The sequence below is a fragment of the Hypanus sabinus genome, chromosome 13 (assembly GCF_030144855.1).
Source record: "Hypanus sabinus isolate sHypSab1 chromosome 13, sHypSab1.hap1, whole genome shotgun sequence".
Taxonomy (NCBI): Eukaryota; Metazoa; Chordata; class Chondrichthyes; order Myliobatiformes; family Dasyatidae; genus Hypanus; species Hypanus sabinus.
The window spans coordinates 26,015,447-26,035,802 of record NC_082718.1 but is presented as its reverse complement, the minus strand read 5'-3'; the positions used below and the strand labels follow the sequence as shown (position 1 = coordinate 26,035,802).

The 20,356-nt window shown below is 41.5% G+C and overlaps 1 protein-coding gene across 1 annotated transcript in view; it reads right to left on the bottom strand.

Annotated features, from left to right (window-relative positions):
- Positions 1-19,853, bottom strand: part of celf2 (cugbp, Elav-like family member 2) — a 1,092,382-nt gene extending 1,072,529 nt beyond the window's left edge. The window contains exon 1 of the mRNA XM_059987350.1: positions 19,617-19,853. The gene's annotated coding sequence lies outside the window, so the exon portion shown is untranslated. The remainder of the gene's footprint in view (positions 1-19,616) is intronic.
- Positions 19,854-20,356: the final 503 nt, after the last annotated feature.

The window sequence follows — 20,356 nt, the reverse complement described above, 5'->3', positions numbered from 1 at the left end:
AATTAAAGTGGCATTCATATGAATAGGATGGCTGACATAAACTTGTTGTGCAGAAGGGCCTTCAAAACCCTTGATATCCAGTGTATTATCAAGGAAGTTGTGCCTTGCTATACATATCAGCTGGGCGTAAGGGATTGTAGAGACCTCTCTCAAAGAGGGGAAGTGAAGTGATCCCTGGGGCCTTGGCTAACAGTCATCCCAATCAGCTTACCTGTTGGTTCCATATTGTGCACAGCTAGCTCGTACAAATAGCAAACCGACTGCGACACCTCTTACTTTACAAGTATGACTACATTTCCAGCATACTTCATTCAGTGTAAAGTGCCGTGGGAGACCCTGAGTATGTTAAAAGTGCTATTTTGTTAAATGGAGCTTGGCAGTAGGAGAGTTATCACTCATGACTGTGAAAATCCCATTTAAGTTTCAGTCACTCTGCAAGGAGATGTAGACTTACCATAATTAATATTTAAACTTTTGGTGTATACAAATAGATCAGAGAGTTTAGGACAGGGCCAGCAATTTATAGGTGGGGACCCCCTCTTACTCTAAAAGGAGAAACAGGTCCTCCATGCAAGATGGATGAAACTTCCCTTTAATTGTTAAATTGAGACAATAAATTGCAGAGACTTGTAGACATATCCCAGTCCATTACAAAAACTAGCCACCCCTCCTTTGACTGCCTACATTTCCTACTGTCTCAGGAAAACAGCCCAACATAAGCCTGCATTCTGACAGGCTGCATCACTGTCCTGTAAGGGGGGGGGGAGAATATTTCATGTAATGGGGGGAGTATGTAAGGGGGGAGAATGGGGGGGGGGGTACAGTGCGGAATTGAAAGAAGCTTCAGAAAGTTGTTAAATTAGTCAGCTCCATCTTGGGTAAGAGCCTCTGTAGCATCAAAGATATCTTCAAGGAGCGATGCCTCAGAAAGGCAATTAATACTATCAGGAAGGAGGTACAGAAGCCTGAAGGCACACACAGCAATTCAGGAACATTCCTCTCTGCCATCTAAACAGACATTGAACCCATGAACATTTTCTTATTTTTTAAAATATTATTTGTTTTTTTGCACTATTTATCTCAGAAACTGCTGATTTCCTGGGATTTTCATGCACAACAGTCTCTGGAGCTTACAGAAAACATCGAGTGAACTGTAGTTCTGTGGGCGAAAATGCCCTTTTAATGAATAAAATCAGAGGAGAATGGCCAGACTGGTTTAAGCTACCAGGAAGGTGCAGTAACTTAAGAGACTGATTATTTGAGTTTCTATCACAGTAACTCAAATAGAAGTGGTGTGCGGAAGAGCATCTCTGAACGCACAATATGTCAAGCCTTGAAGTGGATGGGCTACGGCAGCAGCAGATCACACAGTCTCCACAGCTGTACCTAATAAAGTGGCCATTGAGCAAATCATCATGCAAATGTGGAAGCAAACATCAGGCAATACAATGTAAATATTATGTTGCACTATGCTTTAAGACAGTTTTCTGTTCTAATACTTTCAAGCAGAGCTTTGACAGACACGTCAATGCAGTGATGCTCATGTTCAATAGTGCCACACTGAAACATTAAAGTTACCTTGTTTGTTTCTCATCTTCTGAAGCAGTTCTCTGCTAATTGGGTCTGACCAGATATCAGAAATGCTTCAACCACTTCTGGAGATTAAGACTGGTTGCATTGTATCTGAAGGTTTCCTTTTCTGATGGTGGCATGTTTGTGTGCCATTCTTCATGCTTGTCAAAAGCATGAAAAACTGCGCGTGTTACTTGATATATTTAAAAGTGGGAAATCATTCAGGTTTATTATCACTGACATGTCATGAAATCTGTTATTTTGCTGCAGCAGTATAATAGTGCAGCACATAAAATATTACTAAAGGTTACAATAAGAAATACTGTATTAAAAATAAATAGTGCAAATAGAGAGCAAAATAGTGGGGAAATATTCAAGAAATACAAAGCTGGAGGGAAAGAAGTTGTTCCTAAAGTGTTCAACGTGGGTCTTCGGGCTTTTGGAACTCTGTGCCGATGGTAGGGCATCTCCTAGATGCTGAGGGTCCTTAATGATGGATGCCGTCTTCTTCAGGCACCGCCTTTTAAAGATGTCCTTCCTGAAATATTACTTCATAACCTGTAGGGTAGGCATTCTTCAAAGTGTAACACTGGCAACATGGAGTTGATATTCCAAACCTATCCAGTTGTTATTCCTGAGCTCTTTCTTTGACCACTTCCCTCCAAAGATGTTGCCCAACCTCCAATGCTTTGCTTTTTTTTCCCCCCACAAAAAAAAAGCTCCAGATTCCAGCGCCTGCAGGACTGTACATCTCCCAACTCCTACTCCCCTGTCCAAGTACACACACAATCTTGCAACAACACAATGGCTCCCTACAGCTTCAACAGTGGGCATCCATGTGGAATTTGCACCTTCTCCGCATGGGCTTCCTACGTGCTCCACTTTCCTCCCACATTCCAAACAGCTTGCAGGTTGGTAGATTATTCCGTTGTTTTAGATTACCCCAGTGTGTAGGCAAGTGGTAGAATGCGAGGTAAGTCCACAGGAGTATGGGAAGAATTAAGTGAGCTTATTGTAGAATTAATGTGCTTGACAGTCAGCACATATTTGGTGGGCTGAAGGGCCTTCTACTGAACTGTATCTCCTTTTATCTCCTCCTATCCCACTATCTTGGACTAGAGACATGATGAATAATTTGTGGTTCGGAAAAAAAAAAATTCATTGTTGCTCTAGTGAGCAAGTATTGGACCTTAACCTTAAGATGTCTTGGAATTGTTGACACACTATTTTAAGAGGCTATTCCTTTTCCTGGGAACAAGATTTTTATCTGCTTGGAGAATTTAAAAAAAAAGAGAAACGAATTGAAAGATTATTTTTAGACATTTTGTTTTGAATTTTCAGGACTGCAGAAAACTACTACAGCTGACAAGTTATCGATAACAGTATTGAAAAAGTTTTATAAGACCATAAGACATAGAAGCAGTGTTTGCCATTCAGCCCACTGAATCTGGTCCAGCATTCCATCACAGCTGATTTATTATCCCTCTCAACCCCATTCTCCTGCCTTTGCACCATAACCTTTGATGCCCTTATTATTCAAGAACCTATCAATCTCAGTTTTAAATATATCTAAAAATGTAGCCTTCACAGCCAACTGTGGAAATGAATTCAACAGATTCACCACCCTCTGTCTAAAGAGACACCTCCTCATCTGTTCTAAAGATGCTTCCTTCTATTCTGAGGCTGTGCCTTCTGGTCCTAGACTCCCCCACTATAGAAAACATCCGCTCCACATCCACATTATATAATCATCTAAGTATACAAAGCATATTGCTCGAATCAAGATATCCTACGTTTTAATTCATTCAGTAGTAATGTTACATTGATAAAGATACAAGTAATCTTAAGTGCACACATTCACAAATTCCAGTTATTAACAATGGAAATATTCTTCGTCAATCCGCGAGTGTGAGGGACAACTAATAGTTTTTACAATTTTATAAATCATGCCAAGCCTACGCATGACTCACGCACTCAGCCCAAGGATAGAAACACATAATTTGACAATGCCTTTCATAACCTCAGAACTTCCAAAAGCTTCTTTCAGCCAAAAAGATGTGTAGCATTGCTGCAATGTAGAACAGGTCAGCCAATGTGTGTATAGCAAGCTCTAATGAATAGTATTGGCCCGATTATTTCCTTCTCCCTCTTTTAAAGTAGTATTTGTTGAGGGATAAATATTAGTCGGGACATCAGAGATAATTCCCCTTTCATTTTTGGCACAACATCAGTTACATGCATCTAAGGCTACAGGTGAGGTTTCCATCTTCGAAAAACAGCAGTATTTCAATACGGCATGGAGCTCGAGCCTGGAGTTCTTTTTGATCAAATGTCAGCAGTGGTACTGAATCAATAACCTTCTAACTTAGTGGCAAATATTTTATAACTGTAAAGTATGTCAGCCTCAGCTTAAAGTTTTGGTGTCACAGGGAGATGCAGTGAGAAATCAACCTCTTTAATGTCAAAGTGCACTATAACAGCTTTTGGCCCAATTTGTCTGTGCCTACTTTATTTTTAAATGTCTAGTCCTATCTACCCACATCAAGACCAGAGAGATGCATACCCCTCTCATCCATACACCTAATCAGACTTCCCTTAACTTTTGCAATTAAACCTGTATCCACCACTTAAGCTGCCAACTCTCTCCACCTCAGAGCGAAGTTCCCCCCCCCCCAGTTCCCCTTAATGAGTTCACCTTTCACCCCAAACCTATGACCTCGAGTTCTAGTCACACCCAACCTCAGGGGAGAAAGCCTGCTCTTAATTACCCTATCTATTTCCTTTATAAATTTATATACCTCTATCAAATCTCCCCTCATTCCCCTACACTCCAGGGAATAAAGTCCCAAACTTTTTTTAAATGCTGAATCGAAGTTGACCAACACCAATTTTATGGCCAACCTACTTTACTCAGCTCACCAGCTACTTCCAGGATTTACTTCTCGCCCACGCACTTGGGCTGATTTACAGTAGCCAACTAATCGCAATCAGATTTAGCACTGAGATTTGACATGGCATTTGTTTTGTGGCAGCAGTAGAGCGCAAAGACAAAGTACCATGGGTTACAAAACTAAGCAAGGTAAAAAAAGGAATGATAAGGTAATTTCCACATGTTCCCTGATGGCAAAGGGTACAAAGCTGTGTCTGAATCATTGAGATTGGATCCTCACACTCCAGTACCTCCTCCCTGACAGCAGTAATGAGAAGATGGCAAGTCAGGGACAGCGACCTACAAATTAACGTGTTCTTGGGGTGTGGGAAAAATACTGAAACACTTAGAGAAAACCCACGTACAGAGGGAGAACATGCAAACCCCATACAGACCGCAGCTCAGTCTGAGTATTCGCAGCCGGGAGGCAGCAGTTCTACAAGCTGCTCCAGTCAAGGCTGGATTAAAACTGGACTCTATTTTACCACAGACCAGACTGAATTATTCTAAACTATTTCCACTTTAGCCTTCAGGGGAAAAAATAGAATAAACTCTAACAGCACTTGCTCTCTCTGGAATATCTCTTACTTGAAGCTTTGTGATGATATGTAATCAACAAAATATTCCCAGATCCCACAGTTGTGAAGTGATCAATAAATTTAAACAAGACAACTATGGAAACATACACACTCCTGTAGTAAGAATGATAAAACAGAACTAAGAGGATTCTAAATACACTTGCATAGCTTGATAGACAGTTAAACCCCTCATCTTGGCTGCCTGGCTACAGATACTTTAAGCCTACTGCTTTACTATGCATATTTGATGCAAGTAGTTAGTTTGTACTGCAAATTCAGGCCAATGAACAAATAACATTTATGATGCCGATTATAAAGGCACTTGGAAAGACAAAGCTTATTTTAAAAGACTCAATTTGGCTTATAGACAGTAGATATCATTTTCCAAATCAGCAGAGGTCCTTTTGCTTCGAAAGATTGCTCGAGTTCACAGTCTAATACCTGGCACAGGAAATGTCAGTGACAATACTGGGCCACCAACATGTCAAAACTTATGAGATTTGCCTTTCTGTTTATTTTTGCTTGGAAGGTAATCTCATTTAGAATTCCAGTCGTGAGCTTCTGCTTAGAATGTTTTTGCAGACTCTGCGAGTGGCAGTTTTATCATATACTTCTTGCTTCCTTTTAAAAAAATAAGAATTGGGTCTCTCTCCGACATTTGACAGATTAATAAAAAGCTGCAATGCAGATCCATTAATCCTACCCGTGGCTTGTGCCCTTAAGAATCCGAAAGGTGCCTGATGGAAAATATAAGGTAAACATTCAACACTGAGAGAAGCTCACTAAAGCTGGCATGTTGGGAAATGAGGCTAGATTCAAATCCAGCCAGAAGGTGTAAAAGTCAGAATTGCCCCTGTTTGGACATCATTCAGAAATCCATTTTGGACTAGCTTTGATAATGGATGCCATTCATAGCCTGAGCTTCAAAACACTGCCTGTTAAAATTTAAAATTGGAGTCAAGGTGAATGGCTGTGGCCTTTGGAAATTTACTTTAAAAGAGTCAAGGTGGTTAAAATAGTAGAGACCATCATCCCAATCAACAGAAACTCTCTTGTTGAGAAATTCAGCCCAAATTCACACTTAATACTTGTTAGATTAGGGTAGGGGTTCCCAACATTTTTTATGTCAAATGGACCAAACCATTAAGCAAGGAGTCTGTGGACCCCAGGATGGGAATGCCTGGATTAGGGTCTCAGTTATATTTCCTGTAGTTTAATTTTTTTTATGCTTGATTATATTTATACATTGACCTTGTAAATGTTCAGTGAACTTCCAGTAATTTGTACTGTAGCTGGTTCTATACTTCTGTAATAGAAGAGCTTTTGCAGATGCTGGAAAATTGAGCAACACACTCAAAATGCTGGAGGAACTCAACAAGCCAGGCTGTATTTATAGAGGGAAAAAAGAAGTTTGACATTTTGGGCTGAGGCCTTTCATCAGGACTGGAAAGGAAGATGAAGCCAGAACAAGAAGGGGGCGGGGGAGCAAAAGGAGAACAATTTGGCAGGTGATAGATGAAGAGATGATGGATTGAAGGAGGAAACTAATAGGAGAGGAGATTGAACCATGGGAGAAAGGCACCAGAGGGCAGGAGAAGGTGATGGGCAGATGAAGAGAAGGGATAAAGAGGGAAGTCAGAATGGGGAATGGAAAAAAGGAGGGGGAGGTAGAAGCTACTGCACCAACAGAGGTGGGTATGTGAGGACAAAGTGGAGAAAGAGGGCACCAAAGAGTGGTAGGAATAATGGGCAAGATCAGGTCATGGGGACAAGTCCGACTCCAGTAACCAGAATTAGGTTCACATTTCAGCACACTACTGAAAAAACATTGGATATTTAGAGGTGTTGACCCTGTGATGAGACATCTGGCTTTACATGTATCCCCAGAGGACATGTATAGCTCCAGGAATGGAAGTTTGTTGTGGTGTAGTGCCCAAATATTTACTTCATAGCGTACAGCAGAATTAGTCAAGTATTATCTATTGGAGTTGAGATTGCTTGGTGCCAGTGAAATGCAGAGGTCCCAAAGGAGGTTTATGAGCATCCTAATGAAAGGTCTCAGCCTGAAAAATGCCACTCTTCTGGCAACCAGCCGTCAGCATGGGCAATACCTGTGGATGAAAGGAATTGGCTCACCCTGACTCCACTTCCCCACTGTTGCACCTACCTGCCCAAACCAATAGTCCAGTTTAATACACGCCTATTATCAAGAGTTTATAACAGGCTATTCAGCCCAACAGCCACAGAAATCTCCACTATTCTACTCATGCTCTCCATTACCAAACATTTGCTATGTTCCTTAAATCCATGTGCTCAATTAACTTCTGTTTTAGTTCATTGATTCACCTCATCTGATTCAGGGAAAAGGCAGAAGATGTCTTCTTTCCAGTGGTTGAGAGGGAAAATAAATCAGCTGTGATCAAGTGGCAGGAAAGGCCCAATGGACCAAATAGCCTAATTCTGCTCCTATGTTTTACATGGAAGAAGATGAGGCACAAGTTTGATAAATGGCAGAGCAAAATTAAAACAGCAAAGAACTGGCTTCTGCTCCCAATTCTTAAAGTGGCAAAAGTGTCCAATTATAGCATCTTCAACCCATCTTGGCTATGGGCCTCAATTTGTTAGGTGCCCATACGTTGCTACCATGACAATCAAAGGTGAGCTATGAAGATTATAGATATTGACAAACATACCTAGCTGATAACTTCAAATGTTAAGCCTTCCGATGGCTGAGCAACATACACAATTTATTGGTGGGATTCAGCATGTCAGGCAGCATCTATGGAGGGGAGTAAATAGTAACTGTTTTGGGCTTTGACCCTTCATCAGGACCGGAAAGGAAGGGGGAAGAAGCCTAAATAAGGAGGGAGGAGGGGGAGAAGCTGGAAGGTGTCAGGTGAGGTGGGGGGGGGGGGGATGGGAGAAGATAAGAAGCTGTAAAGTAATATGTGGAAGAGACAAGGGGCTGAAGGAATCTAACAGGAGAAAGAGCATCAGAGGGAAGAGATGGGCTGGTGAGGAGATGAGAGTGGATTCAGAATTTTGAATGGAAAAAGACAGTAGGGAAGGGGGGAGAATTCATTGGAAGTTGGGGGGGAAATCTATGTTCATGCATCAGTTTGGAGACTACGCAGATGGAATAAGGGGTGTTCCCGAATAGAGGAGGCCATGGACCAACGTGTTGGAATGAAAAGTTAAATTATCTTCTGGAGGCTGACTGTTCAGAAAGGCATAGTAAAATGTGAAGAGAGGCAAGAAGCTTTGCTGATTGAGAAGAGGACCCCAGTTTGACAACAAACTAGTAAACCTCTTAACTCACTCTCTTCAACTGTGAGTATGGCAAAGACTGACATACCACTGGTTCAAGAGCAGCTCTCTGGCCCGTTATGAACAGAGTGCTAAATCTCTGCTCCCAGCACATCATCCATTCCCTCCATATTCATAGGTACCTCTTAAACACCTATGATCATATCTGCTTCCAGCACTCTCAGGCAGTCCATTCCAGGCACCTAACCACTCTGTTTAAAAACCTTCCCCCCTCCCTCACTTTGAATACACATGCTCTAACATTTGACATCCCTACCTTGGGGAAGAAGAGAGTCAGACTTTTTACCCAACCTATTCCTACATAGGTTACATCGTTCTTTGCCAGTCTTTGTTTGGCCATCGATATTTTTCCTATTGATTAGATTGTGTTCCTTTGTTCTACTGTAAATGCCTGCAAGAAAATGAATCTCAAGGTAGTGTATGTTGACGTAATAATAAAATTATTTTGACCATCTATCAGACCCAATAAGAAGAAAAGATCTCCCGGAAGATCTAGTAGTGAGATGAGTCATTTGCCCGGCTGTGCGGAGAACTTTATCATGCCACACTGCAGAGTTAAAAGAGAACACAAAATGACACATGACAAAGTCTTTCTGAACTAGCATTGCCGGTAAAGTTGCAGAATATGACTTCCTGTAAAAGAGATAAAGCTACAAGAATAAGATTTAAAATAATACCGTTGCTGGCCAGCCGCGCCAAATTAAATCAATATAGAATACCTCAGTAGGTCTGTGGTGGTGTTGGTGGAATCTCGTTGTGCTGATAAACGTGCGTCAAGGAATTGCATAGTTGGACTTTATCCCGTGGACTTATCAGACAGCTTCACTGATCAATGTTAACTCGGAACACCCAGCACTGGGCAACGAGCGATCCGTTGTCAGTTCCAGCATTATACCAATTAAAAACCTGTTATTGCCTTCGAATAATCCGCGTGAATTACACAATCCGTGTAATTTGGGGAGTTCAAATCAAAATTCGGTCTTTAAAAAGAGTTAATAATTTGCTAAAAACACCCTCAAGGAAGGCGCAGAAGTTCTCATTTTCCTTCAAATTAACCAGTCAAAGGGAACTCCCAGCAAATGAGAAGTTGTTCATCACCTAATTTCGCTTATTCTGCAATTATCTTCCGCGTCAATAATAAAATAGGCTCAAATCTGCAGCGGCAGAGACTGAGGGGAGACCTAATAGAGATGAAATTATGAGAGGCATTTATAAAGTAGACAGACAGCATCTTTTCCCCAGGGTTGAAATCTCAGGTGAGAGGGGGTAATTTCAAAGGAAATATGAAAGCCATGTTTTTTTGACAGAGTGGTGGGTGAATGAGCTGCCTAGGATGCTGTAGAGACATGCATTAGGGATTTTAAGAGATGCTTAGATTGGAACATGAATGTGACTGAAACGGAAAGATATGAACATTGTGTAGGCAGTGAGGATTAGTTAAATTGGTCATTTGTTTACTAATGTAATTGGTTCGGTGCAACATTATGGGCCGAAGGACTCTTCATTTCATGTCCCCGATATTTATTACTTACATTATTATTTCTTTTATTTCCCCCCCTTGTTTTTGTATTGCAGTGTTGATTTTTTTTTGCACATCGGATGTTCGCCTTGTTAAGTTTGGTCTTTCATCGGTTCTGTTGGGTTTCTTGTATTTATTGAGATTACCTACAAGAAAAGGAAACTTAGGGTTGTTTATACGTACTTTGATAATAAATTTACTTTGAACTTTGTTCCTATGTGTTAACAGCCGACGGGCCGGGGAGGGGGGTGTTGAAGAAAAGGAGATTTGTGCGCGACCTTTAATGATAAGCAAAATTCGAGGTTCAAATGCCTCAAGCTGCATCTACGGGCAGCAGGCGTTCTTAAAGACACTCCAAACGCCTTGCGCACCGCATCGACCAGAAAAGCTGGCCGCAAATGCACGCGTTTCTCGAAGTTGTTGACCCGGACTTTACTACCGGCACTTCTGAAAGCCTGTAATTAGCCGACAGGCTGCTGAAGGCAGATGCCTTTAAGTGAAAAGGGCAACGGACCGCTAAGTGATGTGCGGCTGCAATGGACCCCAAGCAGAATCGGTGCTAATGGACGCGGCTATTAATAAAACCATTTCAGCGCGCACTTAAAATGTTGCTCCCTGATGCTCAATTGACCGAACCTGTTTTTAATCAGAGTGCAGCGGCTACCCTGCAGAGGAGTTTGGGGGGGGGGGGGGGGGATGTATCCACAAAGATTTTTTTAGCTTTTATTTGAAAGGCGTCCTGTTGTATTTAAAAAAAAAACAAGTTTTGAATTGTCCTTGGGAGTAGTTTCAGGGAATGAACAATCCACAAAAAAAAACAATTCAGAAAGTGGTTGAAATTTACTGTCGGCTCCGCCGGTGTTCTGTAAAGAAAAATAACGGTTGGAAGTACTCCAGAGAATTCGCGTATTACCCTTCGATGGAAAAGAAAATCATTCCCCTTTGTTTAAAGCCCGTACTGGGTTCGAATAAAGACCAGGAGGTCAAATGAACCACGCGATGTCCTACGGGTTACTATAGAGTCCAGATGAAAGGTCTCGGCCCGAAACGTCGACTGTTCATTCCCCTCCATGGATGCTGCCTGACCTGCTGAGCTCCTCCAGCATTCTGCGCGTGTTGATCTGAATACTAGCGCGCAAGAAACTTCCATCCGTCAGTCGCACAGACTCTACTCCTTTTGTGGGACCGATTTAATTAGATTCTCTCCCCTTAACTGTTAATCTCTTAAACCCTGCAGGTTTTTATTCCCATAACCACCCTAATCATCCGTTTGTCTAATTCCTAGCGAAAAGCTACATCTGATTGCACGTCAACGGAAAAGACAATCACTGGGATAACATTTTCTCCTGTATGGAAAAATGAGTGTAATTCATATAGTCTTTCAAATAATACAACACCTGCAAGAGTTTGTTCCAATATTAACAACAATTCCTAAAGAACTGAGAAGTGGGTATTTTCTTTAAAATGTTTTTTTTTTAAAAAAGGAGCTGGAGAGATTAATATTCCTTACTGGGTATAACATACTGTATGAACTGTACCAAAAAGTCAGACACTGAATTGAATTGTTAATGTCAAAAATATTTCTTGTTTGCTTTCCCTGGAATATGGACTGTGTTATTCATAAAGGTGATTGAAATTGAGTTTATAGTAACAATTACTTGTTATATCTTTGAATAAATGTTTGGAAATGAAATATATTGAAGTGGTGCAGGACTAGGGAAATAAGATTAGATCATTCCGGTGGAGAAGCCAGGTCCATTGCCAACTCAAAGAGCCATATGGACTCCATCTGTGAATCAAATGTGAAGATAATTTGCATATTAATTCATTTTAACATATATAGTTAATTTGCAGTACTGATTGTTTTAGACCACATTACGTTTCCCAGGCTTGGTTACAGTGTTTTGCTAGATGGGTTATTAGACTCAAAGAACTAGACTGGCTGATGAATAGGCACTATTCTAGGTTAAGGTTGCATATTGAACCAACCTTCTAAAGACATTGGGCATGAATTTAAAATGATGCTCAAATGGACCAAACAATGTAGTTGTGCTAGTGAACTACAAGCTTGATATAGTACAAAGTTAATTCCTTTAAAGATCTTTTGTATGAAAGATGAGCAACTGTTGGAACAATGCACTTCAAAAAAAAAAATCATTCATTGTATATGGACACTTCATTGGCCAAAGCTATTTCACAAAAGGTTTTCTTAGACAGTTTAAAAAGTGATTCAGAGTCAACTAGTAAATAAAATTTAAGTTAAAAACTGCAGATATTGGAGACACGCGCACACACAAAGCAAAAATGCTGGAAGAATTCATCTGTGGAGGGAAAAAAGAAGAGTCAGTGTTTCTGACCGAGATCTTTCATCGGCTGTTTATTCCCCTCCATAGACTCTGCCTCACCTGCTTAGTACCTTCACCATTTTGTGTGTGTTGCTCAAGATTATGATCATCTGTAGAGTATCTTGTATCTGCAGCTACTAGAAGTCTGAAATAAAATCAGAAAAGGCTGGCAAGACCTGGCAAGTCAGGAAGTACCCATGGAAAGAGAAGGAGTTAATGTTTCCAGTCCTGAATTCTGTCAGAATTAGAGTCAGTTCAACAAGGGATCTCTGATCTGAAACATTAACTGTGGTTCTTTTGAGCAAAGATGTAGTCTGACCTTTTGAGTTCTTCTAGCATTTTCTGTTTATATTATACCAGGAGTCAATAATATTCCTTTGGGTCTGGAGTCACATAGAAGCTGGACTGGGTAAGGATAGTAAATAGTCTTTGCCGACGAGTCAGTACATTTGTAAAAGATTACATATGCTAGGCTTAGGTAGTCTGTCAGATGTGGAAAAATTCTGATCAGAGCTGAACCGATCTTACCATAAACATCAAAGTTCGAAGTAAATTTCTTATCAAAGCACATATATGTCACCATATACTATCCCAAGATTCATTTTCTTGCAGGCATTCACAGTAGTGCAAAGAAATCCAATATCACAAAACTGATCGATCATGTTTGTGTACTGTGCCTACGTTCCTCACCAATTTTAATGTGGTTGCTTAGGGGAAAATGGAATTTATGCGTGAAATAATGAAGAGAATGAATCAGCTATTAAATGAATGATTTTCCTATCACCCATCCATCCCATCACCTTTTTAATAGTTTCATTGCAAACTCACTGCATAACCACAAGACATAGGAGCAGTATCAGACCATTTGGCCAATTGAATCTGCTCCAAATTTCTGTTGTACATAAAACTCCAATAGCTCCTAAAGAGCAGAGATCTCTTGTTTAATTTAGTGAACCTTATTATTTCTTTTACTCCCTAAATGTGCAACATCGTTTCTCCAATATATACATCTGACACTACCCACACAACAACTTCTTAATGTAATTATGAAACAAAACAATAGAACATTCAACTCTGCAAGCATCCTGTCCTTCAATTACAACAGAGTTTTTACCACAACACTTTTAACCCTGCATTATGCCCACACCCCTTCATATGCAAAGATCTGTTAATCTGTATTGGACTGATCCACCATACTCTCACTCAAGATATCCAAAGATCCACGACCCTCTGGTTGAAGATGTTTCTTCTCATCTGAGTCCTGAGTGTGAAAGTCCTTATTTTGAGGCTGTAAGCCTTGGTTCTCAACTCCATGGGCTTGACAATCATCCTCTCTGCTTCTCTCCTGTCAAGCCCGGTAAGAAAGGCGCTCAGTGGCCACGTTATTAGGTACCTCCTGTACAGAATAAAATGACCATTGAGTGTATGTTCATGGTCTTCTGTTGCTGAAGTTCATCCACTTCAAGGTTTGATAATACGGTGCATTCAAAGATGCTCATTTGCACACCACTATTTTAATCTGTGGTTATCTGAATTACTGTCACCTTCCTGTCAGCTTGAAACAGTCTGGCCATTCTCCTCTGGCCTCTTTTACTAATAAGGCATTTTCATCTACAGAATTGCCGTTAACTGGATAGTTTTTGTTTTTGCACCATTCTCTATTAACTCCACTGACCTGAGTGTGAAAATCAAAGTAGATCATGGTATTCTGAGATACTCAGATCACCCTGTCTGGCACGAACAATCTTTCCAAGGTTAAAGTCACTTAGATTACATTTCTTCCCCATTCTGGTGTTTGGTCTGAACAACACTGAACTTCCTTACCAAGTCTGCATGCTTTTATGCATTGAGTTGCTTCCACACATGATTGGCTGATTAGATATTTGCATTAATGAGCAGATATACACTAATAAAGTGGCCACTGAGTGTATATGATTTCAATAAGATTACAATTCAACAATGAAAGGAATAATACTGAAATCAAGACTGATTGTGCTTAACCAAATCCAACAGGGAGACTACGCTGTTCACACAGCTGACCTCAGACTCTGGAGATAAGTTATTTGTTCTGAGCACTTTCTCAGCAAATAATTCCAGGAGACTGCTTCAAATTTCAAAATAAATTTATTGTCAAAGAATGTATCTGTCACCATATGGTACTCTGAGATTGTGCAAATAAAATAATAAATAAATAATAAGTATTATTAAAAACATGAGTTGCAAAGCCCTTGAAAGTGAGTCCACAGGTTATGGAATCAGTTCATTGTTGATGTGAGTGAAGTTATCCACACTGGTGTGGCCAATCACATCTCCAATGCCATATTCAAATATGCTGACAACGCTACTGTCATTGGCCGAATCAAAGTGGTGACAAATCAGCATATAGGTGGGAGATTGAAAATTCTGCTGAGTGATGTCACAACTATCACCTTCTCAATGTCAGCAAGACCAAGGAACTGATTATTGATTTCAGCAGGAGGAAACCAGAGGTGCATGAGCTGGACCTCATTGGAAGGTCTGAGGTGGAGAGCATCAGTAACTTTATATTCCTCATTGTTACCATTTTGGAGGACCTGTCCTGGGTCCAGCAAGTAAGTGAAATTACAAAGAAAGCACAAAGCGCCTCTCTCTTCTTCGGAATTTGCCATGACATCTAAAACTTGTACTAACTTCTTTCGACATGCAGTGGAGACTATATTGACTGACTGCATCACAGCCAGGTATGGAAACACTAATGCCCAGGAAAGGAAAATCTTACAAAAAGTAGTGGAAATGGCCCAGTCCAACACAGGTATAGCTGTTCTCACCATTGAATACATCTTCACAAAGCATTGTTGCAGGAAAGCAGCATCTATGATAAGGGACCCTCACCATCCAGGTCATGCACTTTTCTTGCTGCTGCCATCAGGAAGAAGGTACTAGAGCTTCACGACCCATGCCACAAGGTTTAGAAACAGTTACCACCTGTAAGCCATCAGGCTCTTGAACCAAAGGGGATACATTCACTCAACTTCACTTGCCCCATCATTGAAATGTTTCAACAACTTATGGACTAACTTTCTAGGATTCTTCATCTTATGTTCTCAATATTTGTTTGTTTATTTATAAAATATTTCTTTGTTTTTATATTTGCACAGTTTGTTGTCTTTTGCACGCTGGTTGAACACCCAAGTTGGTGCAGCCATTCATCGATTCTATTATGATTATTATTTTATTACGAATTTGTTGAGAATGCCTGAAAGAAAATGAATCTCAGAGTTGTATATGGTGATGTATATGTGTTTTGATAATGTTACTTTGATCATTTGAACTTTGGTGGTATGGGACCTAAAGCTCCTGTACCTCTTACCCAATGGTAGCAGCAAGAAGACAGCATAGCCTGGATGGTAGGGGCTGTGTTCTCCTCTTGTCAAGGATGTTCACAAAGTCTTTTAGTGGAGATGGTACATCTTCACTGACTAGCCAAGTGGAAAGAGACACAGCACCAAGTTTCAATAGGCAGTGCAGACAGTGGGAGGGAAGAGTTCACTTGGTCCACGAAACACTACTAGAGACTCATGGCCGAATTTGTGGATTCCACTTTGCATCAGTCACTCACACCCTTGGGGTGGAAGCAAATAATCTTCAAACCTGAAGGATCGCTTAAGAAAAAGACAATCCAAGTCAAAACTGCCAGTTCCCAAGGAGATCTTTCCACGCTACTCCCTCACCACCATCCAAGCTCCACTCTGCATGCAATCAGCACCACTACAGCCAATAGTACCATGGTGACCTGGTGCAAATATGCCATCTTGCATTGGAGGCAGAGCTCAGAACTATTCTACACTAAACTGGGTCTTTCACGTGGATCCAAGACACTGCTCTTCTTTGTATTGTTCATTTACTTACTTCTTAATTTATTATTTGCACAATTTGTCCTCTTTTGCACATTGGATGTTTGTTAATCTTTGTTATGTGTAGTTTTTCATACATTCTGTGGTACTTCGTTTTCCAGCAAATGCCTATGAGTAAATGAATCTCAGGGTTGTATCTGGTGACATACATGGTATGCACTTTGATAATAAGTTCACTTAGAACTTTGAACTGCATTATCAGGTGACCAAACACAAGAGTAGTGCCGAGCAATCTGAGATGTATTTTAAGCACACTAACCCAAGGTAATCCAAACTCACTCATAAATTGCTTAATAAGCTTATTGTTAAATGTACCAAATTATGTGGCAGGGTCGAAATACATCTCTACCAAAGGAGGTGTAAGGTGCTCCTCCTATCCGCTAGCATGCAAGTCACCTTGGGCAAGGTGTAGCTGCTGCCTAGCCTCTCGATCTGGTGGCGGATGGTTATATGAGCAGCTGGTGATTATCACAAGTACTGGTTGTGCAAGCACTGATGCCAGGCAGACAATCTGAAGAGTATTGGTAATGGCTGGGGTCACCTATCTTGTAAAGACGCTGCCCAGAAGGCAGCAATGGCAAACCACTTTTGTATGAAAGTTTGCCAAGAAAAATCATGGTCTTAATACCGTGGTTCCCCCACAGCTTGTGATGTTGATGATCATGATGACCAAATTATAGTGAAAAACTCTCTTATATGCTCTTTTTATGTTATGACCATTGGAGAGGAGGTACAGGATCCTTGGAGATCCGCACTTAACATTTTAAGAACAGCTTCTTCTCCTTGATCTCTGAATGGCCCATCAAGGTCAGGCTAAATTTATTATACGTCACCAGTTACTACCTTGTCATTCATTTTCAGGTAAGAAATACAATAGAATTTATGAAAATTTATACATAACAACCAATGTGCAAAATAAGACAAATAGTGCAAACAGAAACCTAAATAATAATGAGAACATGTGATGTCAAGCCCTTGAAAGTGACTCTGTGGCTTGTGGTGTCAGTTCAAAGTTGCAGTGAGTAAAGATATCCACAGTGATTCAGCAGCCTGATGGTTGAACTGCTCCTGAATCTGGAGGTATTGGATTTAAGGCTCCTGTTCCTCCTGCCCAAAAGTTATAATAAGAAGAGGCCATAGCCTGGATGGATGCGGCTTTCTTATGGTGGCAATCCATGTAAATGTACTCAATGGTGGGGAGAGCATTGCCTGTGACGGACTGGGTATGAGCACTACCTCACCGTTCCTCTTCTGCACGATTTACTTTATATAATTGTTATGTCTTACACAGTACTGCAGCTACAAAGCAACAAATTTATCAACATATATTAACAATAATAAATCTGTTTCATTCCATTACAGCATTGAGGTAGTGCATGGGAAAACAATAACAGTGAAGAAATGCTACAGTTAGGGAGAAAGTGCCAGTGCGGGCAGACAATAAAGCACAAGGCCACGATGAGGTAGATTGTGTCAAAAGTCCCTCTCCGAAGGAACCATTCAATAGTCTTATAACAGGGTCATTGTTCTTGTTTATAGTTCTGATGGCCAACAATGTCGAATATTTACTCCTTTCCAAAGATGCTGCCTGACCTGCTGAGTTCCTCCAGCATGTTGTGTGTGTTACTCTTGTATAGAATCCTGTTCACCAGCTTTGTGGTTGGAGTTGGTGCTCTTGCTGGACAGAATTGGTTCTAATAGTCAGTACAGAAAGAGGAGTCATCACCTTGTAGAGTCCAATAATAGTTTGGTCCCCTTTCCCCTCCCATCCTCCACTCCAGAATGGCAAAGAATAGAGGGGAAGTTAGCGGCACACGTTAAATACTGGAAAAACTCAGCAGATCAGGCAGCATCTTTTGAGGAGAATAAACAGTCAATGATTCAGGTGAAAAAGGAAGGGGGAAGAAGCTGGAATAAGAAGTTGGGAGAAGGGAAGGAGTACATGAGAAAGTGGATGGGTGGGTAGGGTGGCTGAAGTGAGAAGCTGGGAGGTGATGCAATGGCTGAAGAAGGAATCTGATCAGAGATGACAGTGGACTTTGGAAGAAAGGGAAAGAAGAGGGACACCAGAGGGAGTTGATGGGCAGCTGTGGAGAAGAAGAAAAAAAGGAATGGAAAAAGAGAGGAGGGGGAGGGACAGTGGTAGGAGAACACACACCAAGTCTTGAGGAATTTCACTCAGTAACACGGCAATTACTGGCAGTGTTTTCACTCTGGGTGACTCTACCCCGCCACCTTGACTCTGGTACCTGCCGCGAACGTACCAGCCGCCAGGAGGAGCACATGAGCAGCTCAAGTTGATTGGTTCTCCAAAGTTTCCGGCTCTCTCGTCACTGCCAGGTGTTTCTAAAATTCCCTGACCGAGGTCAAGAATTCAGTGTACTGGGCACCACGGCCGACGCAATTTGAGGAAACAAAAAGGTGAGAGCCAAACAATAAAATACACGCCTGCATTCACTTCGCCCTTAAAGTCATTGAGTTATTACTGGGAATCAATCACCTGCCAGTTTCGGAAATCTCAGTCCGAGTAACCTATAGGAATGCAAAACGCGAACGCAGGGTGACCGTCCGTCCTCAAACCGCAATCAAGAGCGACCGGATGGCAGTTACACGCCCTGGTCAATTAAGTTATTATTGTTCAGCGTGGCGGCCAGTCGAACTCATAGAGTAAACACGGTAGATTAGTGAATGTGGTAGGTTATTCCTCCGGTTTGATGAGAAAGGATGCCGAATTCGAAAATGCCATCCAAACCCTCTCCTCCATCCCTCCCGCTCTCCTTTGTTTTGAAGCGTTTTGTCTGGAATTTATCTGACACCGGATAATTAATTATTATTTTACCACCCGACTGAATTGTAAGTGTTCCGGTGTGTTCCAACAGTCCCAGAGAAAGCTGGCAGGCGATGGAGATGTCAGGTCGGCACCTGGCCACAAACAGCAGCCCACATTCCTAGCCGGGACATCGAGAGTAATGTGGATAACGGGCTCTCGGAGTCTCAACAGGGAAACGAGGAAAGTTTGCAGATGTTTTTGAATTCGCCAAAGTACCAAGGGTTCCTAATTAGAGTGGACATACGCTGTTTTCGTGACAAGAAGGTAATTCACGCATTAGGGTGTGGAAAGGTCACCGCCTCACCTGTCACTACCATCTGGAAACCTAGACTCAGGAGACAAGCGGAGAGAGACAGACACCGCCGCTGTTTTTTTTTAAATGATAAAACTATACACAATACCAAAATGCTATCAAATACTTAACCAGTGAACAGGGAGGTCATATAGTCTGATTCACCTCCCGATCAGTAGTCAAAGTCAACACCAAGAACCAAGCAAATGCCATAAAGGAAGAATTTTTAAAATCGCTCAGTGATTTCAAAACACACACGCATTAAGGTTGCAACTCGTCTGTGACAACTTGTCCAAATTCGCGAATAATGTTGAAGCCGATTACAACCTACCTCGTCCACAGGACGGGAGGGGAAAGGAGTTTTCGAACAACGCGCGTCTCAGGGCTCGCAACTTCTCCCGCGGCGGATCTATCACAGACCGAAGTGATTGTCTTTGTTCAGTAGCAAATCTCGACTGCTCGAATTTAACGAAGGATTTTTTTTCTTGGTGGGTTTATGCACACGTCAGGTGCATACCGGGAAACGAGCGAGCGTGTTGAGAGGGGGAGAGAGAGGGAGAAAGAGAGAGAGAGAGAGTGAGCGAGAGAGAGAGAGAGAGAGAGAGAGAGAGAGAGAGAGAGAGAGAGAGAGAGAGAGAGAGAGAGAGAGAGACTTCCTGAGAGTGTGGAGTGTTTTGAATACTGATCAGGTCGGTTCCACTGACTCATCCGAAGGACTACAGTCCACATTGGCGCTCAGGAAGCATTTTATAAACACAAATAAACCCTGGAAGAAGTATTGTAACTAAATGCACAGGCGACACTGACAGCCTTGGTGGCGAGTGTCTGAGGCAATAAATACAATCGAGACTATGGCCCAAGTGCTAGAAGATGGAATTAACACGGGTGCGTGTCCAGTGGTCAGCATGGACAGTGTGGGCCGAACGGCCTGTTTCCATGCTGTATGACTAATGAATAGATGGGCGAATAGAATTGATTCAATGAGGACACAGTTGATTCATTGCAAATCAGGAAGGTAGATCGATATCCTACAGACAGGATTGTAATGGAAGGTTAAGTTCCAGTTGGACC